The 27,019-nt window shown below is 44.7% G+C and overlaps 1 protein-coding gene across 3 annotated transcripts in view; it reads right to left on the bottom strand.

Annotated features, from left to right (window-relative positions):
• The window catches only part of HRAS (HRas proto-oncogene, GTPase), a 66,171-nt gene that overhangs the window by 22,266 nt on the left and 16,886 nt on the right, over positions 1 to 27,019 (bottom strand). The window contains exon 1 of one of the 3 annotated variants that reach the window (XM_080975788.1): positions 25,914 to 26,758. The exons of 1 other annotated variant lie outside the window; for it this stretch is intronic. The gene's annotated coding sequence lies outside the window, so the exon portion shown is untranslated. Of the gene's footprint in view, positions 1 to 24,409; positions 24,556 to 25,913; positions 26,759 to 27,019 lie in introns of those variants that run through there. One more of the 3 variants, XM_080975789.1, reaches the window with a different exon arrangement.

Here is a 27,019-nt window from a genome sequence, read left to right as displayed (position 1 = left end):
GAACCCTCCCCTTCCTTTGAATTCTCCTCTTAGAGGAGGAACAGAATCTGTTTCTCCCACCTAGCAGGGTGGGAGACTCCTCCCCCTCAGAGTTTTCCATGATGCATGGGAGAAACTGAGGCAGGGTTCTTCCACTTTATGCTGGGCTCCTTGCTAGAGATAATCACCTTAAATGTTCATGGCTGTTGCCAACAAGCCAGCAACTATCCAACTGATTTCAGACCATGGCGGGGGATGGGGGGCAGACCAGCTATTCTGCAGGGAGTGATCTTCAATGCAGTCTGATCCATTTTGACAGATGTGCTCAAGCACAGGAAAAAGTGTTATTTTAAAAGAAAAACTCTGAAAAGGAGTGGGTGATTATAAAGAGTCATTCCTCATTATTAGTAATACTGTGTGCATATGCAGAAAACTGGCACCTGTGACCCTCGTGCAACCAGATTTCAGGTAGCAATAGCAGCCTTGATGTACAAAATATTTTCCAAGCGCTTGAACTACCACAAGATATCTCCACAACTGCAGCTCATCCTTGAAGAAAGCAAGACAGACTATGTGGAAAATGAGAAACAAAAGGTACATTTATTATGCAGTAAGCCAGCTGTGCCAAATTGCCTCAAAACATCCTCCACTGCTGTGACCCATCATCCCATGGCAGATTGCAGAAGTAACAAAGTAAATTTCAAAAACACACCCAGGGCATAATGCAGCCAAAATTAAGCAGCTTTAAAATTCCACTGATATCAACAAGAGTTAAACACATGTTCAACTCTCCCACTGAAATATTGAAACTTGATGTGCCTTAAATCACATTACAGTGGTACCTCGGGTTAAAGTACTTAATTCGTTCCAGAGGTCCGTTCTTAACCTGAAGCTGTTCTTAACCTGAAGCACGACTTTAGCTAATGGGGCCTCCTGCTGCCGCCGTGCTGCCAGAGCACGATTTCTGTTCTCATCCTGAAGCAAAGTTCTTAACCTGAAGCACTATTTCTGGGTTAGCGGAGTCTGTAACCTGAAGCGTATGCAACCCGAGGTAACACTGTATTTAAATAGTCAGACCTGGTTCCTACCCTTTCTTCAAGAAACTCTGGGCTGCAAACATGGCATTATTCTGTTTTATCCTCAAAACCCTGAAAGGCAGATTAGTCCACAAGATAGCAACTTCACTTGCTAAAAGTCACCCTGTGAACTTCATGGCTTAGAATTGAACCTAGGTCTCTGGAGCAGAGACCTATATGCTCCACCACAATCTTTCACATCATGCAAGGTAATAAATGTTTTAATAATCAGTGACCTTCTAAGGCTTTTAATGCACAAATATTAATGTACTCCCTCTGGCACTGCAACAGTCAGTGTGGTGCCCTCCAGATGTTGTTGGATCACAACATCAGCCTCAACTAACATGAACAGCAGTCAGGGATGATGGGAACTGTAGTCTAAGGACATATTGGCTACTCTTGCTCTAATATCTGCTAGGAAGCCCATTTTCAGATACTCTAATCCGGTTGGCCATTCTCCATTCATTCCGCCTCTTTCAGACTTCACTTCAGGAACAGAGATGGTCAAAACCACCACCTTCTAGATTTGCACTAGTGAACAGAATTCAAGCCTGATAGAGAGCATGAAGCGATGCTATATTGTCTGCTGAAAACTGACCAGTGCTCGATAAGAGAAACATACATTCAAATTAACCCTTTCTCTCAGCAAAGCAAACAGACTGTGTGTGCACCATATTTTTAAAGCACATTATTTCCCCCACATAATCCTTGGAACTGTAGTTTGTTGATGGTGCTGAGAATTGTAGCTTTGGGGGTAAATTATAATTCCCAAGATTCTTGGGGGGCGGGAATAATGTACTACAAATGTATGGTGTGTACGCAGTCTCATTTTCAGAAGTTTTAGTTCCATTCTGTATATAGCCTTTCTGACTTAACATGCAACTTCTTCATGGAAGGGAGTAAGATGTGTTTTTCCAAAGTGGAAGCTATTCAAAGGTTATTGTGATTTATTTATTTTTTTAAAAAAGAAGAAATATTTTAGTCATTAAAAATATATTCTGAAAGGTATAAAAAACTGCTGTAGACAATTACTTTTTATTAGTATCTTGCAATATTTTATATGAAAGTACAGTCTATAAACATTTAAATACATAAATATAATTTTGCAAGAATCAATCTAGGGTTTTCTTTCTCAGTGGGAAAAAATATTAAAGTAAGAAAGGTAGTATGGGCTTTCAGCTGGGTCTAATCACACAGGTGCAAAGCCACCCTTTGCCCTGACATCTCTCAACTACAGAATGAGACTTTGGGGAGCATTAAGGAGTTTGTCTATGTATATATATTGCCTTCTGTGCAGGATAAGATATAAATCTGGGTGGCAACTCACTCTGTTGACAAGCTAAGCTAGTCTGAATCCTTTGGAAATGACACAGTCCCCCTCAAAAGCAAGAGATAATATAAACTACAAAGGAACAGAACTGTTGGCATTGTCTGACATGAAACACACACACACACACACACACACACACACCATTCTTACATGAACATTTCTTGAATCATGACATTTTAGGTCAGTTTCATCTGTCAGTTAGCTAAATGTTTACATGCAATCCTTCTTGCATTCAGGATACATCAGCTTTGTCACCATCCTTCTGATGGGCTCCCCAGCAACCCAGAAACTGTGGATACGACTTCTCCTATCTGCACCAGTAGAAAGTATCAAGTTGCACCCAGAACCATCTGCACTTGTAGGAAACCTCAGGAGTATGTGACTACGAGCAACTTAAAAAGAGCAACCACTAAACTAAGGAGCCCATCCTCACATAGTTTCATTTGACAGAGTTACAGTTCTGCCTATATCGATGAAGGAAAAAAAATCCTTTAATACGTCCTCATTTGCCTAGTCTGATAAATGCAGAGCCAACACATCTGGAGAAATTATGTTTCTTTATACATATATAAGGAAAATGCAATGCTATCAATGGAAGCGTTCTACTTCTTTTACTACACAATGTGCATTCATTGGGGAAGGAACCACCAAATAATTAAATGTATTTATCACCTTGTTTTCCTATGAAAATTGACTGTGTAAGTTCAGTCTCATAAAAATATGTGTGCCCTGGGTTAGTGATAAATTTTTGGAAAACAGCAAAGCTGGTATAAGGTAGGGGTCCTCAAACTTTTTCAGCAGGGAGCCTGTCCACTCTCCCTCAGACCTTGTGGGGGGCCAGACCATATTTTGAAGGAAAAAATGAATGAGGGATGATGAGCGGCACGCGAAACGGCTCCGGAGAAGGGCTGCTTTAGATGGCGGCCGCTTGAGAGGAACGCTCAGCCCACCGCGGCTCCTGTGTCTTGCGAGTGGCAGGGGCTGGGATGGCGGAGGGATGATGAGCAGTGAACGAAAGGGCTCCGGAGAGGGGCTGGCGCCAACAAAGCCTAGGCCCCTTCCTCCTCTAAGCAGTGCGGGGAGAAGCCAGGAGGGGGGAGGGGATGGCACCGCCATGTGAGGGGGAGAGAAAGAAAGCGTGTGCTGGCGATTCACACACTGGTGAACCATGCAGCGATTCCCGGACCATCCGCAGGCCAGATTTAGAAGGCAATTAGGCCTAATCTGGCCCACAGGCCTTAGTTTGCCGACCCATGGTATAAGGGGTTCATCTCTTAGCCATAGCTACTTTTTCTTTTCTTGCCAGCTGGAGCACAAACTTCCAGGGTAAGCACACAGAAAGAGAAATACCTGGATATGCTAAAGATGCTCCCAAACTGCAACCCAGCTAATGTCTGCCTATATGCAGCATTAGCAGAGGCATGGGTTAATTAATCTGGCAACAAGGCAATAAATTAAGCAGAATCTGATATGCTGAACTTAAGGGCTGTACTTTAAATCTTTAAATTCATAGGCAGGTTTTTGTCTGTGCAGCAGGGCTGGAGCCATGGTGGCCCCATCTCAGATTCAGCCTCCAGACTCCTTGACTGCATTTGTTTACATCCTGAGCTGTCCTTTCCGTACACAGCAGAGCATCCAGGATCTCAGAAAGAGCTACAGCAAGTCTATGAGCCAGCACACTTTATTTGAGTGGAAAGTGATCTTAATAGCTCGCTCATCCGTGAGCCATTCTCAGAGCTCCATCTCCCTCCCCCAAACTGGGCATTGTGAGAAATCTTCAAGACTGAGATCAGCCAATGAACAAGGGACAGCTTGCAACTCTGATTTTTCTCATGTTAGAAAAATAACAGGGGTGGTTGTTGTTCAGTCGTGTCCGACTCTTCGTGACCCCATGGACCAGAGCACGCCAGGCACTTCTGTCTTCCACTGCCTCCCGCAGTTTGGTCAAACTCATGCTTGTAGCTTCGAAGACACTATCCAACCATCTCGTCCTCTGTCGTCCCCTCCTCCTTGTGCCCTCCATCTTTCCCAACATCAGGGTCTTTTCCAGGGAGTCTTCTCTTCTCATGAGGTGGCCAAAGTATTGGAGCCTCAGCTTCAGGATCTGTCCTTCCAGTGAGCACTCAGGGCTGATTTCCTTCAGAATGGAGAGGTTTGATCTTCTTGCAACGGGGGGGGGGGGGGGGCTCAAATACTTTATTGGGGGGATAGAGGGACCTCAGCCCCTCCTATAAAAATACATTTACATTTCAAAATGCTCTTTTTCCTAGAGCATCCGTCTAAATTTAATGTTTCCTGCAAAGCAATATTAAGCACTTCTTAGAAAAGAAGGCATACTGGATGCTTGCCTGTTTTGCATGCTTTCTTTTGCTGAAAAACATAACTGGACACTAAGTAGCAGATTTGCAAAGACACTTTTTGTACTAAAGGAATGATATGGGCATTCAGGACAGAGAGGAGGGACAGGAAGTCGTGCAGAAAGCAAACAGTTCCAAAACTTATGTGTATGCAAGAATCAACAGTTCTTGAGTGTTAACATGAACCTGCCACACAAACTGAGCCACCAGCACATTCCAGTTCTATCATGCTCCTGATGCTGCTCCATTCTGAGTCCTCCTTTTCTCTGCTTCTTCCTTCAGGCAAATTCAGTAAGAGACACATCTCATATGTCTACCCTCATAGGGTTGCATTAGGATAAAATGGATGGGGATGGAGAGAGAACCATGCTCCTTGGAAAGGGGGAGCTGTAGGAACTGCAGGGACTGCAAAACATTGGCAGATAAACCTTAGGAGATGCACTGATAATCCTTAAACATTCCACGTGATAATAAAGTGTAACATCATGACATAATTAAAACCCATATCATTTACTTTCCACGAAGAGATGTAAAAACGATCTCGCCTTATGAAAAAGGTGTGTGTGTATGCATGTGCTAACATGCAACAGCATTCCAGGCGGGCAAAAGGACAAAGTGTGCCTCAGGGCACATTTAATGTGCACGCCATCATGAGTAAAGACATTTCACTTCCTTGCTTGCTTCTCTACTGATCAAAAAAACCTCTGTACAACCAGACTCTATATAGTTATCATACCATCACTATACTACTTGGAACTCTAGAGCACAGCACTTCCTCAACCCCAACCCCAGTTTAAAAACCTATGTTTCAGTTTTCTCTAAAGCTATCCCCATATAGGGTGAGACGCTGTCCTACATTCCAAATCCTGAAATTTACAGCCTTCAACATTTTTGCAAAATATGACAATCTGATTAGAAAAACAAGGTGTTTCCAGACAACCGTGGTGGTTAGAGTACCGTATTTTTCGCACCATAGGACGCACCGGACAATAGGACGCACTTTGTTTTAGAGGGGGGAGAACAAGAAAAAACATTTCCCCCTCTCTGCCCAGCGCCCCTTCAGTGAAGCAGCAGGAGGTGCTGCACAGAGAGGGGGAGAACTTTCCCCCTCTTGTTTTCCCGCTCTAAAACAAGGTGCCGTTTAAGGTGCGTTCAGGCGGCTACCTTGGAAGCCTGGAGAGCGAGAGGGGTCGGTGTGCACTGACCCCTCTCGCTCTCCAGGCTTCAGGTTCCTTTTGACCTGCTCTTTGGGGCTGGCGGGGGGGAAGCCCACCACCAGCCCCAAAGAGCAGGTCAGGGAGCAGCGGAAAGGTGCAGCGGAGAGGCTCCTGCCATAGCCGTGCGTCACCTCTCCAGCCGGGAGAGGGTCGCAGGGCTATGGCTTCTTTAGCACCGCGCGCGCTCTCCCGGCTGGGGAGGTGACGCGCGGCTATAGAGGCTCCTGCCATAGCCACGCGTCACCTCTCCAGCCCGGAGAGGGTCGCGGGGCTATGGCTTCTTTAGCCCCGCGCGCGCTCTCCCGGCTGCAGAGGTGACGCGGGGCTGTAGAGGCTCCTGCCATAGCTGCGCGTCACCTCTGCAGCCGGGAGAGGGTCACGGGGGGCTGCTTTAGCCCCGCGCGCGCACTCTCCCGGCTGGAGAGGTGACACGGGGCTGTAGAGGTTCCTGCCATAGCCGCACGTCACCTCTCCAGCTGGGAGAGGGTCGCGGGGCTATGGCATCTTCGCTCCATAGGACGCACACACATTTCCCCTTCATTTTTGAAGGGGAAAAAGTGTGTCCTATAGAGCGAAAAATACGGTATTAGCAATGTGGCCAAGAGCAGACATAACACTGCCAACCTCTGCTGGAAAGAAGTGGGAGCATTATAGTAACACACTGTCCATTAGGTGTGGAAATTTGGGGTCAGAGATTTTAGTGTCACAATTTAATACCACCCTCAATAAGATGCTGGTGCTCTTTTCAGCATAAGCTATAATGAAACATTGGTTCAACGTGATTCCCCAGGTTTCTTTTCCTGTTTCTCCTTCCTAGCATAGCTCTATGACCCCTGAAATATATTAAATGTTGGATTATAGATAACTTTCTAAGTTCCATCTTTATCGAATGGCAGGAGAATCGTGCATCTGGGATATTCCGAGTGTCAGGCTTCTACAGTTTCAGACACTGTGGAAAGTGTTTGGACTATTCAGATTTTAAGTACCCAAACTTGGTATCAAAGTCATATGGCAAAGCAGAGTATGATATTAGCCATCCTTCAGTACAGTTGTACTTCACAAAGTGTTTTATTGGGAACAACACATTTGCTAAGCAACGACTCGCCTCATGATCCAGAATTTCAGTATCATTTATTTCCTCTCCCAACGAATTATCACCATCTGTGCTCAATGATAGCATTTCAGCAAGAGACTCTCCTACAAGACTTATGACAAATACCTTTCTGATTATGGTAGCGCAGGACCAAAGTCTTGATTAAGAAATGAGATCTTCTTCAACAACTTTATCTACTGAATGATTTTTAAATATTACCCACCCCCAAGAAGCTGTTCACCAAGGCAGAAGTTAAAACCAGGGCTGGGCTGATTTTCAGTACCACAATATATCACCAGCTAAGGGTCTAAAACTGATAAATGATGTTATTATCAATCACTTCATGGGTACTTTCAGCAGCAGGTAAGCCAAAATGCATCCCAACAGGACTTTTGGTTTTGGGCTTGGATACCAAAGGGTGGTATTCCAGACAATCCAAAGTATGGCGATGAGTCACAATGCATACAAATAATCTGGGACTGCCAGCAGGCCTGCTAGGCAGCAGAAGTGGCAGCAGCCTGGTGGTGGTAGGATCAACAACAGCTGGGGGGTGGGGGGCAGAAGCAGCAGCAGCCTGGCACAATAATCAGCAGCGTGTGAAGCCTCGCCACATCAGTGGCTGGCGGCAGTAGAAGTGGTGGCAGCCTGCAAGGCCTTGTTGTGGTGGCAGCAGGAATGGCAGCCTCCGAGGCCTTGCGGTGATGGCAGGAGACAGTGGCAGAACCAGAGGCGGCCTGCAAGGCCTTGCTGAGGCAGGCTGCCACAGCTTCTACCATCTCCCACTATTGCCAGGCCTTGCAGGCACCACCACTTCTTGCCACCATGGCGAGGCCTTGCAAGCTGCCACCACCTCCCATCGCCACCGCAAGGCCTCGCAGAATTCCGCTACTGCCGTCACTGCCATGAGTCCCCGCAGGCCACCGCAGCTTCTGCTGCCAAATCCTGTCACTACTGCGAGGTCTCGCAGGCCTATGCCATTACTGCTGCCATTTTGAGTCGCTGCCGCGAGGCTTCGCAATCCACTGCCGCCACTCTCTGTCACTGCTGTGAGTTGTTGCCATTATTGCCACCACCTCCCATTACTGCTGCCGTGAGACCTTGCAGGCCTCCGCTGCTACTGCCACCACCTCCTGCCAAGCTCCAATCAAGAGGACCTAAGCCTATAGCCAGCTGATGCACATGTTTCTCTCTCTCTTTAACCTATCAATGCTCCACTTCACTTAAAAGAATAAAAAAGCAGCCCGAGTTCCTCTAAAGAAAATCAATATAACCAAATAAACTTTTAGAAGCTATAAAGGCTTCCATTCCCCTTTGAGTGCTCTCCAGGCAAAAAGATTTACTGTAATTATGTATTGGGCAAGAACCAGTGTTCAAAACTCCCATTGTTCTAGGTGCTTTTTGTGACAGGGAATTTCATTAGCACGAGCAGTTTCTGAGCTCTGGGCGCAGTACTGCACCTAAGATTTCAGATTAAAACTGTGGAATGGAAGGAGAGGAGGACTTTTTTCTACCTCCAGCTACTCTCAGAAGACTGGAGAACAGACCCTCTTAAGAATATTAGGGGGTGGTCAGGGGAAGGACTAGACTATGTGAAAAATGAACATAATATTCTAGCTGCAGCTCATTCATTTTCAGCTTTGTATTCTTGTTATAAAAAAAGTACACCTAGACATCCCACTGTTGCGCCCGTAACCTAGGATTAAGGTGCCATTTAGCTCCTAGCTTTCATATCTGTTTCTAACACTGGCAAGAACATACTTCCTCCTCTCTGATTCAGTATTTCTCAATCTCAATTTTTTTTATTGTGTTTCCTTGTTTTAATTCAGCTGTTTTTCCTTCTGGTTCTGTCTCAATGTTTGCGGATGCACAGGTAAACTTTTTTTTAAAAAATTAATAACTCTTTTTAGCGGATTTATTTCAAGACTTGTACACGTGTTGCTATTAATGACAATGTAATGTGTGCACACTCAGAGGATGACCTCCAAACCATCCTAAATATCTTCACAGAAGCGTATGAAAAACTTGGCCTATCACTCAATACAGTGGTGCCTCGCAAGACGAAATTGATCCGTTCCGCGAGTCTCTTCGTCTAGCGGTTTTTTCGTCTTGCGAAGCAACCCTATTAGCGGCTTAGCGGATTAGCGCTATTAGCGGTTTAGCGGCTATTAAAGGCTTAGCTGCTAAAAGGCTATTAAAGGCTTAGCGGCTTAGAAAAAGGGGGGGGAGCGAAAAAAAATCTCAAGACTCGCAAGACATTTTTGTCTTGCGAAGCAAGCCCATAGGGAAATTCGTCCTGCGAAGCACATTGAAAACGGAAAACCCTTTCGTCTAGCGGGTTTTCCGTCTTGCGAGGCATTCGTCTTGTGGGGCACCACTGTACTGATTTTGTAAATCACTTTGTGTTTCTGTTATCCAGGAAAATGGATCCAAAAAGAATGTAAGAATAAAAAAGAGTTTGTAGCAAAATAGGCCAGATGTTGGTAACTATGAGATGGTGCCATTTCAATGAGAATTTGCACACACTTGGAATCCTGGTGCCTTAAATCTTGCTTACAGCAGTAATGGTTTATAAACAGTGCCATAGAGCAAATCCATATAGGCTATCATGAGCAGAAGCCGGCAACTCCTGAACTAGGTTAACATATATTTAAGAGGTTCCAAAACCTCACTGATTTTCTTAATACAACATGTTTAGTAAAAAGACACGCATACAAAGAGAGATCATTGTCTTGCTTCATTCAATTGCTCCCCACCCAACAAGTTTCATGGCTGAACAGAATCTCTCCAGTTCAAGTCCAACATACTCTCACACCTCTTGTTCACTCTTCGTAGTTCTATGATATCAATGAGGTGCCCAAAAGAGGGTGTCTTATTAAAAACCCGCAGGAATGCATTTAGAAATTGCTATGCTAGTGAAGCTAATTTGCTCAGACTTGTTCACAAGGAAAAACATCAATGCAGGTGGCAGAGTCTTCCAAGGATCGCAACAGCAAAAGGAAATGTAGCAGGAGAGGGAAACACACTGGTTTGCAAATGTGCACAACAACTGGCAAACATGAAGAAGAACAATAACCAAAAAAACCCAACAAACCCCAAAACTTGCTAGACTTTACACCTATATTTAAGACCTCTTCCCATAGTGACAGCAATTAGAGGTTTCATAACCAGTCTAGGATGGGTAGGTTCTCAATACAATGCTACAGAACATGAAGATGGCACAATATCATAATCCCTACCTGTGTTACAGCTATGAAATTTTGATATTGTAGCTATTTCCTTTTATGAAGGGTTGGGAAATTCTTTCAGTTGAAGGGCTGCGTTTCCTTCTGGGCAACCTCCAGGGGCTCCATGCAAAAGTGAGCAGTGAAACACATGTAGATTTTACCTCTCAAAAATAGGTAACTTTTGACAAAGGCTCACACACCCTTGTCAGTCCTCCATTCAAGCAAGCAGGAGTTATTATCAGTGTTCAGTGATACTTTCCAGTCATGCAAACATGCAATGATGGTGAAAAATAGGACTGGTGAGGGGTGAAACCTGGGAAATGTGACTTGGCCAGGGAGAATCCCAAGAAGAGAGAGAGGCCTGGAGGACTGCATTCAGCCCCAGGGCCCAAGGTTCCCCATCCTTGTCTTATAGCATAGGTACCTTTGTCTTCCATGTCATTGGTTTGGGAGCATGAGGTGCAGCTACTGCTGTACAGTTTCATCGCCCTAAGATGGATTCTGTTTCATAAAATGGCTCCTGCGCACTGGCTTAGGGCTGGTTCCAGACACTACAACAGTGTGGATAAATTAATAGGTTGGTAACTTTTCGGGTTTTGGGAAGAAAAACCAAAGCGAGCCAGACACAAAGCAAGCCAGCAGCAGATCCTTCCAATGGGGCACCTGTCTCCAACTTTAAGACTGAAAGCAGCATCAATACTATTTCAGATTTGTACAGAAACAAGTCCAGGAACAGACAAGCTGGAGATGGGGGAAGAAAAAGGACGTTAGTTTGGACATCAGAACAAGAAGATCCCAGAAAGGAGTCTGTGGAAAAGGCTTCATGAAAGGCCACATCCAACTATCACAGCTGTAGAGGCTCGCTATTGGAAAAGGTTGGAGAAGTGTTAGAAACTGAGATAAGAATGCTAGGAGCCATTGTAGGCACCAAAACAAAATGTCTAGGCAATGAATCAAGGGGTCTGCAACGTAGTGTGGCAGCAAAAGATGCTCTTTTGCTACTGTTCTACCCCACCAACACCTGATTCACCTGTCAGTGCAGCAGCAAAAAAAAAAGGACTCATCTTTTGAGGCTGGGCAAATCAGGTATTTGACAGGGATAGAGGATCCATCAGACAGGACCCGTCAGACCATAGAATCATAGAATCATAGAGTTGGAAGAGACCACAAGGGCCATCGAGTCCAACCCCCTGCCAAGCAGGAAACACCATCAGAGCACTCCTGACATATGGTTGTCAAGCCTCTGCTTAAAGACCTCCAAAGAAGGAGACTCCACCACACTCCTTGGCAGCAAATTCCACTGTCGAACAGCTCTTACTGTCAGGAAGTTCTTCCTAATGTTTAGGTGGAATCTTCTTTCTTGTAGTTTGGATCCATTGCTCCGTGTCCGCTTCTCTGGAGCAGCAGAAAACAACCTTTCTCCCTCCTCTAGTTGACATCCTTTTATATATTTGAACATGGCTATCATATCACCCCTTAACCTCCTCTTCTCCAGGCTAAACATGCCCAGCTCCCTTAGCCGTTCCTCATAAGGCATCGTTTCCAGGCCTTTGACCATTTTGGTTGCCCTCTTCTGGACACGTTCCGGTTTGTCAGTGTCCTTCTTGAACTGTGGTGCCCAGAACTGGACACAGTACACCAGGTGAGGTCTGACCAGAGCAGAATACAGTGGCACTGTTACTTCCCTTGATCTAGATGCTATACTCCTATTGATGCAGCCCAGAATTGCATTGGCTTTTTTAGCTGCCGCGTCACACTGTTGGCTCATGTCAAGTTTGTGGTCAACCAAGACTCCTAGATCCTTTTCACATGTACTGCTCTCAAGCCAGGTGTCACCCATCTTGTATTTGTGCCTCTCATTTTTTTTGCCCAAGTGCAATACTTTACATTTCTCCCTGTTAAAATTCATCTTGTTTGTTTTGGCCCAGTTCTCTAATCTGTCAAGGTTGTTTTGAAGTGTGATCCTGTCCTCTGGGGTGTTAGCCACCCCTCCCAGTTTGGTGTCATCTGCAAATTTGATCAGGATGCCCTTGAGTCCATCATCCAAGTCGTTGATAAAGATGTTGAATAAGACCGGGCCCAAGACAGAACCCTGTGGCACCCCACTAGTCACTCTTCTCCAGGATGAAGAGGAACCATTGATGAGCACCCTTTGTGTTCGGTCAGTCAGCCAGTTACAAATCCACTGAGTGGTAGCATAGTCAAGACCGCATTTTACCAGCTTCTTTACAAGAATATCATGAGGCACCTTGTGAAATGCCTTGCTGAAATCAAGGTAGGCTACATCCACTGCGTTCCCTTCATCTACCAGGCTTGTAATTCTGTCGAAAAACGAGATCAGGTTAGTCTGACATGACTTATTTTTCAGAAATCCATGCTGACTATTGGTGATCACAGCAATATTGGCTATAGACCAGCTGGCTGCAGCCAGGCAGGTGGAGATGTGACTGGCGCCCAGTAATTTCAAATGCTGGTTGGAGTTACCTGTGCCTACAGAGTTTCTCCTTTTACTTTTGGCAGCAGTCTCACCCAACCCTGTATGACATAAGAGGGCTATAGACAGAGCTGTAACCAAAACAGCCTGTCCCATCCTCAACGTATATGGGTTGACATCATTTTATAAGTGAAGAGAATGCACACCAGTTAGCATTAACTGTGGTCAACATCAATCCAGCTGTATCATATGTAATGCCACTGTGGGGAGGACAGGCAAAATTCACACACTATAAGAGAGGTACAATTATGATTAAGTACTGTGGGTATTTAATGGGACGCGGGTGGCGCTGTGGGTAAAAACCTCAGTGCCTAGGACTTGCCGATCGTATGGTCGGCGGTTCGAATCCCCGCGGCGGGGTGAGCTCCCGTCGTTCGGTCCCAGCTCCTGCCCACCTAGCAGTGCTGGCTCGCCAGAGCAGCTTCGTCACGCTGGCCATGTGACCCGGAAGTGTCTCCGGACAGCGCTGGCCCTCGGCCTCTTAAGTGAGATGGGCGCACAACCCTAGAGTCGGACACGACTGGCCCATACGGGAAGGAGTACCTTTACCTTTTACTGGGGGTATTAAGTGTATATCCACCCTTTAAGTCTTTTAACTAGACACTGAGCAAAAAGTGGGCATCAAAACTCTTTTCACCTTTAGGTCTTTGCATTCAATTAACAAACCTTCATACAAATGCATTACAGCCCTTTCTATAAAGCAGCTTGCCAGTTTCTCACAAACCTAGCACAGCAAGTAGAAATTTTATGAGTGCTCAAATGTACTGAAAGACGTGCAAAGCTATGGGGGCAGGATTATGCTGTGGAAAGATGTTGGCTGTTGGCCTGGGTGTGCTCTGTATGTGCTGAAGTCTGTGATTAGTCATGCTTCACGAAAGCTTCAGGGATTGCTGTTCTCATTCTACAGACTATTAGCCAACTGTGGGGGTTGAAGAAGAGGAATGGCAGGATTATCCAGATTCAACAGCTACCTGCTAGTAACATATTCCAATTACTTGCCCAGGCCCCACGATGTGAATTTTCTGCAAGATTTTAAACTTACTTCTATGTGGAAGGACTGAACTCTGTATTTTTTACAATCCAGCCCTCTGTCTGCTTACACTCAACAGTCCTAACAGGTGAATCTGGGCTTGTTCTACAGTGTGTGTATGGTTGCAGTACTACTGAAATGAACTTAAGATTCTAGGAAAGATGCCTAGCAGTAGATGCATAGTGAGATCAGTCCCAAGATTCTCTTCATCCTTCTCCTCTTCATCCTGGAGAAGAGTGACTAGTGGGGTGCCACAGGGTTCTGTCTTGGGCCCGGTCTTATTCAACATCTTTATCAACGACTTGGATGATGGACTCAAGGGCATCCTGATCAAATTTGCAGATGACACCAAACTGGGAGGGGTGGCTAACACCCCAGAGGACAGGATCACACTTCAAAACAACCTTGACAGATTAGAGAACTGGGCCAAAACAAACAAGATGAATTTTAACAGGGAGAAATGTAAAGTATTGCACTTGGGCAAAAAAAATGAGAGGCACAAATACAAGATGGGTGACACCTGGCTTGAAAGCAGTACATGTGAAAAGGATCTAGGAGTCTTGGTTGACCGCAAACTTGACATGAGCCAACAGTGTGACGCGGCAGCTAAAAAAGCCAATGCAATTCTGGGCTGCATCAATAGGAGTATAGCATCTAGATCAAGGGAAGTAATAGTGCCACTGTAGTCTGCTCTGGGCAGACCTCACCTGGAGTACTGTGTCCAGTTCTGGGCACCACAGTTCAAGAAGGACACTGACAAACTGGAACGTGTCCAGAGGAGGGCAACCAAAATGGTCAAAGGCCTGGAAACGATGCCTTATGAGGAACGGCTAAGGGAGCTGGGCATGTTTAGCCTGGAGAAGAGGAGGTTAGGGGGTGATATGATAGCCATGTTCAAATATATAAAAGGATGTCACATAGAAGAGGGAGAAAGGTTGTTTTCTGCTGCTCCAGAGAAGCGGACACGGAACAATGGATCCAAACTACAAGAAAGAAGATTCCACCTAAACATTAGGAAGAACTTCCTGACAGTAAGAGCTGTTCGACAGTGGAATTTGCTGCCAAGGAGTGTGGTGGAGTCTCCTTCTTTGGAGGTCTTTAAGCAGAGGCTTGACAACCATATGTCAGGAGTGCTCTGATGGTGTTTCCTGCTTGGCAGGGGGTTGGACTCGATGGCCCTTGTGGTCTCTTCCAACTCTATGATTCTATGATTCTAAGATACCAAAGGCAAATTTGAGGGCACATGACTAACAAAAAAGACTGCTCATCCATACTTAGCAACTGCAGTTGCTATTTATTTATCCAATATTAAGCTCACCTCAAAAGTTAAGCGTAGGGCATGTGAATGTCTATTATTATTATTATTATTAATCATTTATACCCCGCCCATCTGGCTAGGTTTCCCCAGCCACTCTGGGCAGCTCCCAATCGAATATTAAAAACACGATAAATACAGCAAACATTAAAAACTTCCCTAAACAGGGCTGCCTTCAGATGCTTTCTAAAAGTCAGGTAGTTGTTTATTTCCTTGACATCTGATGGGAGGGCATTCCAGAGGGCAGGTGCCACTACCAAGAAGGCCCTCTGCCTGGTTCCCTGCAACCTCACTTCTCGTAGTGAGGGAACCGCCAGAAGGCGCTCGGCACTGGACCTCATGAATATGGGAATAGCTGATTGGCATACCTGCAATGCAGAATGCCTGTATTCTCACAGGAGCAACACTGAAGTACCCTAACTAGTTGTATTCAAGCCTATTAATCATTCGCTTAAATGATAAATCTTTGAAGAGATTATAAAAAATCCTTTTGTCCAAAGAGCAGAGAACTGACAAATCATTAGCAAACGCGCTCTTCCATATCTTTCCCTTGCATCGTCACTCTGTCTAAAGTGATAGTTCACTTGAAATAAGAGTCACATTGATTAAAAAGTTTGTGCTCTGGAGTAAATAAGGCCTCCTTTGCTGATGCTAGAGAGCTTCCAAACCACCAGTTTTTTAAAAAAGAAACTTCCACTCTTAAGGTCTTTGCCCTGGGCAGCCTCTCAGCCACTGGCTCTCTTCCTTGATCTACTCTGGACAACTGTTAATAACACCCTGTTTATGAATATACATGCCAGTTTTCCCCCTCAGCTATTCTGTGGTCTTATCCTTCACACTGTGCTCATCAACTCCCTTTTTCCATCCAACTCAACTGTCAAAATCCCATCTAACTAAACCCGACTGCCTTTCTTTGACAAATGACTGCAACCTCCAGCCAGTTGGAGTCTTGCTCTCATCCAGGCCAATCCGAGTGAATTTACCTGTTTTAAGCTCCGCCTAATAAAATCTCAAAGCGGTAGTCTCACTCTTCTCTGTCAGAACTTGTTACCAAGTTTGCAATATCAGGTTTGCAATATCATAACGGTACAAAGCCTCGAACTGTTGCAGAACATTGCAGACACACACATTTACAGACATTTACACAGAGAGAGAATTTCGTCACATTCCCCAACTCCAATATCCATTGTGCAATCCTCCAACAGCACCAAGTCCACAAAGTAATCAAAGTCCCTCAGAGATGTTATGTATTTGGGTCAACTTGCAGAGGCCAGACAGCTGTTTCTGCTCAGGTTTGATGGCAGACCAGCTGCTTTTAAGCAATGACTGAGTTCACGCAATGGATTACATCATACATATTCTGATAGTTCCTGTGCCAGGCCCTGGTTAGGTGACCGAAGTTCTAACTTGGAGTAGTAGTGTGGGTAAATGCACAACTCTGAGTAAATACAGCAATTGGGAGACAATGAGAACCGGACCATGACACATCCTAGCAGTACCAACAACCTGGATTCAATGCAAAATGTTCACTTATTTTATGCTTGAAGTAGATTGAAGCCAAGACTGACAGCATGATAGAATCAATCATACCATTTCTCCCAGGTGAAAGGAGAAGAGGAGATATTGTTTAAAGTCTATGTAACCAGGTTTAAGATATGTGCTACTTGCCTCTAACATTTTCACCCCCTACAACACCTTGGCATCCTTACAGAAAGCAGAAATAAAGGTTCTCGGAGTAGAGCAACTTCAAACGTAGGTCTCCATTTTGAAAGGGTTTATTGTTTCTTCATCACTACTGATCTTTGCCAAGAGGAAAAAGAGGGTCAATACTTTTTTGCCTATATTATTAAAACACTGAGAGCCCACCAACAAACAGCATAAATTACCACTGCCATCCCCAACAAGCAAAGTTCAAAAGCTTTGCAACTAAGCAGCAGGAAGGACTTAAGAAAACCATCTATCATCCACCATGCCTTTATGGGAGCAAACTCAACCCAGAGAAAGACATAATTTCCATGAGCAGAAATTGTTCAGCTTACAGTATATGGGAATAGACAAAGTGATAGACACTTTGGCCATTTTCACACGAGGCTTAAAAGAGTTTATGCTCAAGTCTGCAAGTGTGAAACCTACATTGGGTAGAATGTACATTTACTTGCTCTTCAGAACTCTATTCTGCATTAACAACATTCAGACGCAACAGAAAACAGACCAAGAGGGGTTAAAATGTGCTTTTTTAGAGTTGTAAAATATCACTCTACGTGTTTACATAGAATCAAGTTCTAACAAGTTAAATAGGACTTGGTTCCTAGTTAACTATACTGTATTTACTTATGCAGCCCGAGAGAAAATGTCGCAAGACAAAATAATTTTTATGTGTTCCAATGATGCTCACAGATTGAAGAGAACAGAAATGCCTGGAGTTTAGCAAAAGCAAAACAAAAACTTAAGGGCTGATACTTCACTACAGTGATACTTAAGATTTCTGTCCCCTGGTCCCAGTTGTTATGCCTTCTCTTTAATCTGATTTTATACACTGAAGACTGCTTCTCAAGTAATGTCTTGGAGAACCCATGGTTGCCACCCAGTAGACACTCAATGCACTGGTTCACACACATGTGCATGAACTAGTAAGAGGCTAAGCAAAGTCTCAGGCTTATACACTCCCCCTCCTCTCTTTGTATATGGCTAGAAGGACTTCACTAGCATCTAGCTTCCATTTTTACTAATCCTGGCCAGCCCTTAGGTAATCCTTCAGTTTTAAAACAAGTTCAGCTTTACACAATGGGTTATGAAGTTGATGGTATGAGGAATCTCTCCCTTCACTCCACCCCCAATGTATTGTGGGACTCCAACTACCTCTGTTCCTGGACTTTGGCCCTGCTAGCTCAGGTTGAAGTGAGTTAAACATCTATTGGGTCATAGCTTCCCCATTCACTGTTGAAACCAGAAGTGCAAATTCAACAAGATTCTTATCAACATCCAATACATTCTCCAATAATAATTGGGAAACAATCACGTTAACAAAGGTCTGATGGATTCCACACAACTAACTTGGAAAACTCTAACAAACTGAACAGCATGCATGAAATGAAGCCACCCCAGTCCATCACCATTTTATACCCATACCAAGGTAAACTTTGTCTGACTCTATTGGACCTGGAGGAAATGCCATGTAATTATTAAATATATAGGATTTTTAAAAGCAAAGGAAGTAAATAAAGGAAAAAGGTTTTCAAGAAACACTAAAGGAAAGAAGAGAGAAAGCACACAAGAGCAATAAAAATTACAATGTGAGGAAGATGGAGGTTACCAGAATATGAGAGAATAGTCTCCCAAATCTGTAATTTAATATGGCATATTCTCACTGGAAAAAACACACAATTATCCACCACTGTTGACTATACTGTAACAAAACAGGATAGTATTCTATATATTATTGGATCATATAAAGGAGACAAAATAGGTTTGCAACTTTGAATATTCTCTGAAAGTTTATCAAAATGCCATTTTACAAGGATCAATGTATTAAAGCAAGTGAAATTTAAATATGCTTGACTTTTCTCCAATTTTTATCTAACCAGAGTTTTAAAACCGACATGCACATAGGTTTTGGATATACAATATACATTTCATGTTAACAGTGTCCCTGCCATCCAAAGCATTCATTGTTTACCACTCAAACATCCATCTCATTCACTAGAATTCTTGTTGGGAAGATGTGAAACTATGGAATATTTTATCACCTACAAAGCTTTAACTGGACTGCCTGCAATCCTATGCACACTTATCAGGAAGTAAGTCCCACTAAAAACACTATGTGGCTTACTTCCAAATAGGCATGCCTAGAAGTAGCCTGTATTTGCAAAAAGGCAACATCATGCATGCACCTAAGATTGGGGGTGGGAGGAGGGGCGAACACGTGGCTATGACAAGGAATAGACATTCGAGATACATGTAGCTTCCCAACACTCCTTCAGTTTTCAAATATAAAGTTCTATTGTGTAAAAACTAGCATATGATGTCATCTCTCTGAATACACAATAGTAGAGATTCCAAAGATACCATTCCATGGCTGCATCAACTTGCATTTTAATGCAAATGCTAAATGTATTAGAAACCACATCTTTTTTTAAAAAAGTACTTACACAAGTATATATGCAGTACACGTAACCATAAGCAATAACAAAAACAAATATAGCAGTGTTCTTCCTGACAGCGTTGTTCAGGGTGATAAAATCATGTTTAAAAACCAAATAGTCAGGGCCTCATTTGAAGGAACAAAAGATGAGAGAAGGGGTGGGGCAGGCCATTGCCCATCAGGCTGCAAATGTTTTTTATTTCCTATGCATTATGCTAAGTCAGTCATTTCCACCTGGCTGTCTTCTCCCACCCCCCAGAAACACACCCTACCACCATTGTTCTTGCAGCCAGGATTCCCTTTCCGTCTCTTGTAACAACAGGCTATGCAGGAGGCCAGGAATCAAAGCTTTCCAAAGGCAGAGATTTATCATCCACCAGTCCTTCTATTTGCTCCCAGGACAGTCTCTGCCTTTGGAGAGACTCATCACCGTACTTTGGATTGTCCTGAATACCGCCCTTTGGTAGCCAAGCCCTATACCAAAAGTCCTGTTGGGATGCTTTTGGCTTGCCTGCTGATGAAACTGAGTGTGTGATGATTGATAACATTGTCATTTATTTGTTTTAGACCTCTAAGTAGTAGCCATTGCCAGAATATTGTCCTGTTCGCCTCTGTACAGTTCCATACTTATTTCAGACATCGTGGTAGATTGCAGTGTTTATCTGGTGATAACATTGCCGTGTTTAGCTGGTGAGTTATCGCGGTTGAAAACCAGATATTGCCTAGCCCTTACACACATTGTGATTCGTGATATATTGCCAGCTCAAATATTATGAAACAATTATCATGATGTGAACTTCAACCCGGTTTTGGAAGATATATCAATATATCGCCCAGCCCTACTTCCTTCCAGAGTGAGGGGGCATGACAAAGGCTTTGCCAATCCCTTCCTCCCAAGGACAGAGGGTGTGATCTAGACAAGCCTGAGAGGACTTGAACTATGATCTTAACCATGCACTAACTAGCTGTCATGCATAGTTCTTTTTGACTGCAATTTCCCACACTTCCTTACTGCATAAATTCATTTCTTAAGAGAATCACACGAGGATTACAATTTGATGGACACTTCTGGAATTTACCTTGTGTATAATAGTGGTACTCCATTTACCATTAAATAAGTATGCAATTCAGTGGCATTAGGGTTAAATAAGTTAAGAAGCATGGAGAAAATATTATGTCTGAGGAGAAACTAAGTACTGTAAAGGAAGGCAGAAGGGGGGCTTTTGTTTGGATTTCTATGAAGCAGTTTGAAAATTGGAGGCGCTTTCAAAATCTAAACTGTCCTTAACTTATGTGATAGGGCTGCCTATTGCTGGTTTAAAGATGTATAAAGGCGAACAATATAAAATTAAAACATTCTAATGGTGTTCCTGAAAGTAGTGTTCTACAAAGCTCTTCCAAGTGTTTATTTATTCCACACATAGACACACCCCTCCACATTTTGACAAGGCCCTCAAAGGTAAGGAATCAGAGACAGAAAATACTTTGAAATTCCATTCATGGACAATTCAAATTTAGACTGAAAAAGAGGAAAAAGTAAAGGAATCAAACAGAAACAAAGAATGAAAGGGGGGGAGGAGGATGAATTTCTAAATCAAATGTCTAGATTACTCGTCAGAGATTGTGATCTTTTACAGACCTTTATCATGCCAGTCTAGGACACTGCTTTCACATTTTGCCAGCATGTAAAACTGTCAAATGCTACTGATAATATTACTGCAGCAACAACTGACTAAACATAGCTAGCAAACAGCCAACAGCCCTCCTCTGTTGCTTGCACCCCAAGAACTAGTGCTTAGAGCCATGTCTGATGTTTAATTACCAACTAGAAAGTTCACTTCAGGCCACTGTTCTAAAAAAAATATGCACACCCTTATGTTTTAAAATGCACAAGAAAGCAGCAAGGAAGGGTTGCAAACATGACCACTTGTCAACAACGCTTACTATAAATACCTCCATCTTTTCTTTTTTAGGAAATTAAAGTTCTTTGTTCTTTCCCAGTACTGTACACAGTTCCATGCAGCCATATTTTTAACAAATAAACTATCCATAAAACCCTATTTATATTAACATTGCTCAAAATGTAACAAACCCTGTTTTACCTAAGCAGTGGGACAATGTTTTAGCTTCTGTAACAAATGTGTCATTAGATTATAAATTACATTTTATACAACATTTGTATAGAACGGGACTACCTACGTCGACAACATGCTGCTGGAGATGTAGTAAGGGAAATGCTTCTTTGAAGCACATGTTTATGAAATGTCTGACACTTACAAATTGTGGAGGAAAGTACTAGGATATATAAATACTTCATTAGGAAAATATTTAAAATTGACTGATGATATTACTTGAAACTATATACCAACTATAAGGGATTTGATGATGGGCCATATTGTAATCACAATTTTAAGTATTTTTTATTTCCCCTTTTTTTTCCCCTTTCACTTTACTTCTTCACTGAAAACTTGCAATAAAGTATGAATATAGAACATATGCTTATTCATTACTCATATGCAAACAGATTTTACTAACATATCTTCAATAACGTGTTTTTTATTGAAAGATTTTCATGGATAACAAACGTACAGATGGTGCCTATATTTTCAGTTCATAGAATCTTTTCTATAGGTCAGTTACATTCTTAATAACATATTTAACAATAGGTGCAGTCTTAGATACAGGACACAAGAACCTGAATGTAAGAATTTTTATGTCACTTTGGGAAAATGTTTTTAGCAGTAATGCTACCAACAAGTTTATTAGATAAACCAAGAGTCAAGGAGAATATTTCTATCACTTTCAATTGCTGCCCAGATTCATAATTGCAGCTCCACAACTCTGATGAAAAAAATATGAGCAAGTGAAAGAATGATGGTGCAATCCTTAAGCATATCTACTCAGAAGGAAGTCCACCTGGGAGTTGTTACCTTGTAAATGCACTCAGTAGTGCAGGCTAAAAGAAGTGAAACCCTACGTATCTAGGCAAATACCAAGACCTCATTAAATTTCAGGAGACTCCTGGACTGATTCCAAGAAAGGACACTGAGTAAATAACCCCAATCCCTTTGTTCATTAATAATAATCCTATATGACAAACCTGTATAATAATAATAATAAAATATCGTATTCGATTTCAACATGAAATTATCATTAAGTAATGAGTTGTTTGAAAGTTACCTGGATTGAGCCTTCCATAAAAGTTCCTCTTTATTAAAGATTTTGTATCTTGTCATGAACTCTCTATATATTCACACACTCACACTTAACCACTGTTTATGTTTCTGCATGCATGATGTATCATGTCCACCTTGGTGAAGAAACTTACATTTTCCAAGCCTTGAGTAAAAACCTTTTAGATGCCAGCAAAGAGTGACAAATTCATTTCTTTCCCTATTACACCACAAGTGCACACCCCCATATTTTCCACATTTATATATCTGGGAAGCAGTCCTCAAAGTAGTGTCAATGCACAAAGTTATTAGAATAAAATGCTTTCCCCAACTCAACTCCAACCCCACCTACCACCACCACCCCCCCCCCGCATTAAAAAGTCTTGTTCCATTTGTATTTTTCAGTCCTGTTTACCAAAGGTAGAACTTCCACTGCCTGTGCATGACTTAATTTGAGCCAGGGCTCAGAGAGAGAACCAGCTTGGTCATACCAGGACCATCATACAACAACATCCAGATAAAGAGTCATGAATAGAAAGGTGTTGGTTCACATCTGAGAAACTACAGCTAGTATTCACCATCTAGAAATAAGAGGTAAATTTTTGAGGGCAGAGGACTTGGTTTCCAGATAGATTTGAGAGCCAGCTTCTCTCTTTTAAATAAGCCACTATGCCCAAAGTTCTAACTTTGTGATGCTGAGCAATTTGTCACCAGAACCACTTGACAGCATCAGGAGGAATTACTGATTTGCCAGTGATTTAAATTATTTCAGTCACCAAGCAGAAAGCCATGATTTGAACTGTTTATTTTCAACCATTTTCCCATGAATCAGTTATTTTGAAGAGAAAAGATTGTCCTAAGCAGAGAGGACTCCCCCCCCCCAATTAACACAAGTGCTAGACTAGATTCAAACACAATCCGATGCACGTTTTCTTAAAAGTCCCACTTGGTCCAAGAAGAGTGCACAGGGGTGCAACATCAGTCCATCTCCAACAAGAAGCTGCAATAAGACACACATGCTTTTGAGCCATTAGTGTAGCTTACATTCTCTCCACCCCCTGCTAGAACTGTTGTTATTTAGTATGATAAATCATTGTTGATTCCCCAATATTAGTAGGCCCCCACCAAAAGGATCACCTGACTGATGGGAATGATATTAAGTCAAGTGTTCAGAGAGAACAACAAGGCACAAGGGAGCAGTGCCTTCCGCTTCCATGGGTGGAGTTCACAGGTGGGTTCTGAGTAGCTCCCACAGGGAGCTACTACACACTTAGTCAGTGGCCAGATCTCACTGTCTGGAATGACTTTTGTCTTTAACAACAGGATGTGAACCTCTCCCACCCTGCTTCTAGAGGGAATAAACTCATTCCGACTATAGCTCAGTACAGGCTGACATTACTGTTTAGCCCAAGCAAGGACAGAAACATGCTTAAAATGATTTGGCAGTGGCCAATTTCAAAATCTGGCTGTCAGTGTTTAGCACAGGGCCTCCCCCCCTTCTTTTTTTTGGTGGTGAGGAATGGGGGGGGGTCACATTCCTAGGCACACAGCATGGAATTTCTAAGATCCTGGGCCATCAGGTTCCTGGGATTTTGCCCACCATTAACTCGGAGAGCCAGAGTCCCCCAGCAACTATTCTCAAGTGACAGCTTGCAGCACTGGGAGTGGCATAAACTAGCAAGGAAGGAAGCCATGTTAACCCCTCCTCAATCAGTGCACAGTCATACTAGGAGGCTACTACAGGCTAGAAAGCAACACAGGATCAAAGGGAAGGATTAGGGGTCCCAAAGGGGTAAGAATATAAAGCACTCATCGTTCTATGCAAAAAAAAACAAAAAAAAACCTCACTGCTGCCGCCTCCATGACCCTCCTCCCCTAAAGCCTTTCAAAACTATAACAAGGGAATCAGGGGCACTGCTATTCTATGCACTTGCCAAAAGAACAGCAGCCACCTAGATCTGCGGCTGTGAACAAACTTACTTCATATCATCTCTGACCACTCCCTAAATTGCAGATGGATGCCAGAAGAGTAAGCGAGAACAAACACAGAGGTACTCAGAGTCCTGGCAAAATAAATAAATAAGCAAGCCATAGAGCAAAAGACTCTGGAAGGAGGAAACAAGCAGGCAAAGGAAGAGTCAGAGCAGGCTTCGGGTTTTGTTTTTTTCTGGAAGATGCAACGCCCCTCCCATATCCCCCTTTGCTTGGCTGGCAGGAAGTGTTTACAGAAAGCAGAGACCACGTAAACCTAGGCAGGGAGGCAGGCAGGCAAGCAGGTGATTCTTAACCCTCCATTAGCCCCAAACACTGTCAGACTGGAGGACAACAAACACACTGTGCTTGGGGGGGGGGAGCGAAGAGAGAAAGAGATCACATAGTCAGCCTACTTCCTTGTGTGCAAACAAGATGTGCAGGTCCACAGCTTTTAGAGCTTGTGGTATGAGGTGGCTACTAGACTAGGACAGGGGGTGACAGTATTGCCCCGTTACCCCTTCATCTGCACACAAGCATCACACCATGCACCTGCAAATCTCTATGCGGGGATCCCTAAAGCATGGATACGCAAGCATCTTTACGAAAGGTTCAGCTTGTAACAAGTGAAGGACTAACAACAAAGGGGAGGAGTCAGAAACCTCAGAATGAAGAATACAGCCACATGCCTGGAGAATACAAGAGGCTACACCCCTCACCCTCGAACGTAGTGCTGTCACCCCTGCCCTCCCCGTCTACATGGAGACAGGCGCATCCCACTGCAGGCTGATATTCTCTGTGTGTGTGTGTGAGAGAGAGAGAGAGAGAGAGAGAGAGAGAGACGCACACGAGGCCATTTTCCCAATACACACACACACATCCACAGTTGCTTCCTTGTCAGAATGTATGACCTCACGCTTCCCTCAAGGCTCTTCTTTCCAAGGGACGCCTCCCAAACTTACCGTCAACAACCCACCCCGACACACACACACACACACACACACACACACACTTATGTCCCTGACCGACTCTCTTATACTTGGGCGTTTAAAATGTTGCCGTGGGGAGCGGGGGGGGGGGGGCAGAGCTGGACTTCCCCGCTCACTTTGGAAACTCGGATTACAGCTGCAGCAGCTTCAGCTGCGTTCCAGGAAGAGAGCGCGTCCATGGCAGGCGAGCCCGCCTTTTTGTTGGCCGGCAAAGCCCAGCTCTGCGACGCCAGGCTGCAGCTCTCCCCGCTGTCCCCACACATGCTCCCTGGGACACGCCGCCGGAGCCACTGCAGTGCTTGCTGCTGCGAACTACACCCATCGCTTGGAACGTCTCCTGAGCAGGCTGCGAGGAGAGACGGGCGACGCTCGCCCCACAGACCGCAGGGCACTCGATTGCCTTTCCTGTTCTTTGGCTGCTGCTAACAAATTACTTTTCCAAGGAAGAAGGCTCGGGGAATGCACTGCTCCCGCCCACCCACAAAACAGCAACATAAATCGGGGCGGGAAGGGGTTTTACTCACCGTCTGCTGTCCCCCCCACCACGAGGCTACTTTCCTTGCAAAGGCAGTAGAGTAAAGCTGCGCTTTTCTCAGGGGAGTCAGTGGGGCTTCTTTTTTTTAAAGGCAGCGTGGGGAGCAATGCAAAGTTTGCATGGGGGGAGGATCAGCCCCCGGGATAGATCCACAGATCCTTGTGTCCCTTTGCCTGCAGGCGGCTGGCTGCTCCAAGTCAGTTCCCCGCTGGCCCGATGCAGTGGTGAACTTTCCACCTAGGCGGCGGCGGCGGAGCCCCCTTCTTGCAGCGCCCTCCCCGCATTGGCACCCAGCATCCAGGCGCTCTCAGTGCTGCGGGAGGGCGGGGAGCGGCGGCTGCTACGGCGTCGGCGTCGTCAGCCTGGACAATGTGTGTGTGCGCGCGAGGCGAGCCCCAGGCAGCGAGCAGCACACGCCCAAACTCCGCTCGCTCCCCGCCCCCTCGTCACTCACAGCCTCCTCCCGGAGCAGCCGATAGGCGCTTGGGCTGAACCTCGGCACCCCCCGCCGCGGCCTCTCCGCTCCTCCGACCTCGTGGTGGGCTGCGGGGCCTGTCAATCACGCCCCGCGCTCCCTTCTTCCCGGGCCCCGCCTGCCGGCCGCGCCGCTACTGCTTTGGCCTGGGCGCGCGGCGAGCTCTGAAGGGGCTTAGAGAGGAAACGGGCGTCGCGAGCGGGGAATTGCCTCTTCTTTTGCCACGCTTATTTTTGGAGCTCTCCGCTTCCTCCAGTCAAATGAAGCCTCCTCTTCTTTCTTCCGGGTGCAGCTCTCTCCCTTTCCCGCTCAGCAAAGCGTTTCCTTCCATCCCTGGCTCCCCCCGCCTTAGTCTCCGCGTTTGCTTCCCCCACCCCAAAAGGCCCGCTTTCTGTACGTGGCGTGGCTGTGGCGTCGGGTGCGCCCTGTTTCTCCGCTCTCCCCGCCTTTTCTCTTTCTCATCCTGCCGTTGCTGCTTCCATTGGGCGCCTGTCCCCGCGCTGTTGTCTGTTTTCCCTGCTCGGGTGGACGGCGTGAGCTGCCAGGCTGTGAAATGAACAGGGGGCGGGAAGACCGCCTCCGCCCTGGGGGAAAGTCGTAGTGGGGGTCGCACAAAGGAA

This window comes from Podarcis pityusensis (genome assembly GCF_964106645.2).
Source record: "Podarcis pityusensis genome assembly, chromosome: 1".
Taxonomy (NCBI): domain Eukaryota; kingdom Metazoa; phylum Chordata; class Lepidosauria; order Squamata; family Lacertidae; genus Podarcis; species Podarcis pityusensis.
Note: the sequence above shows the minus strand (reverse complement) of the source record. Positions and strands in the feature narration are given on the sequence as shown.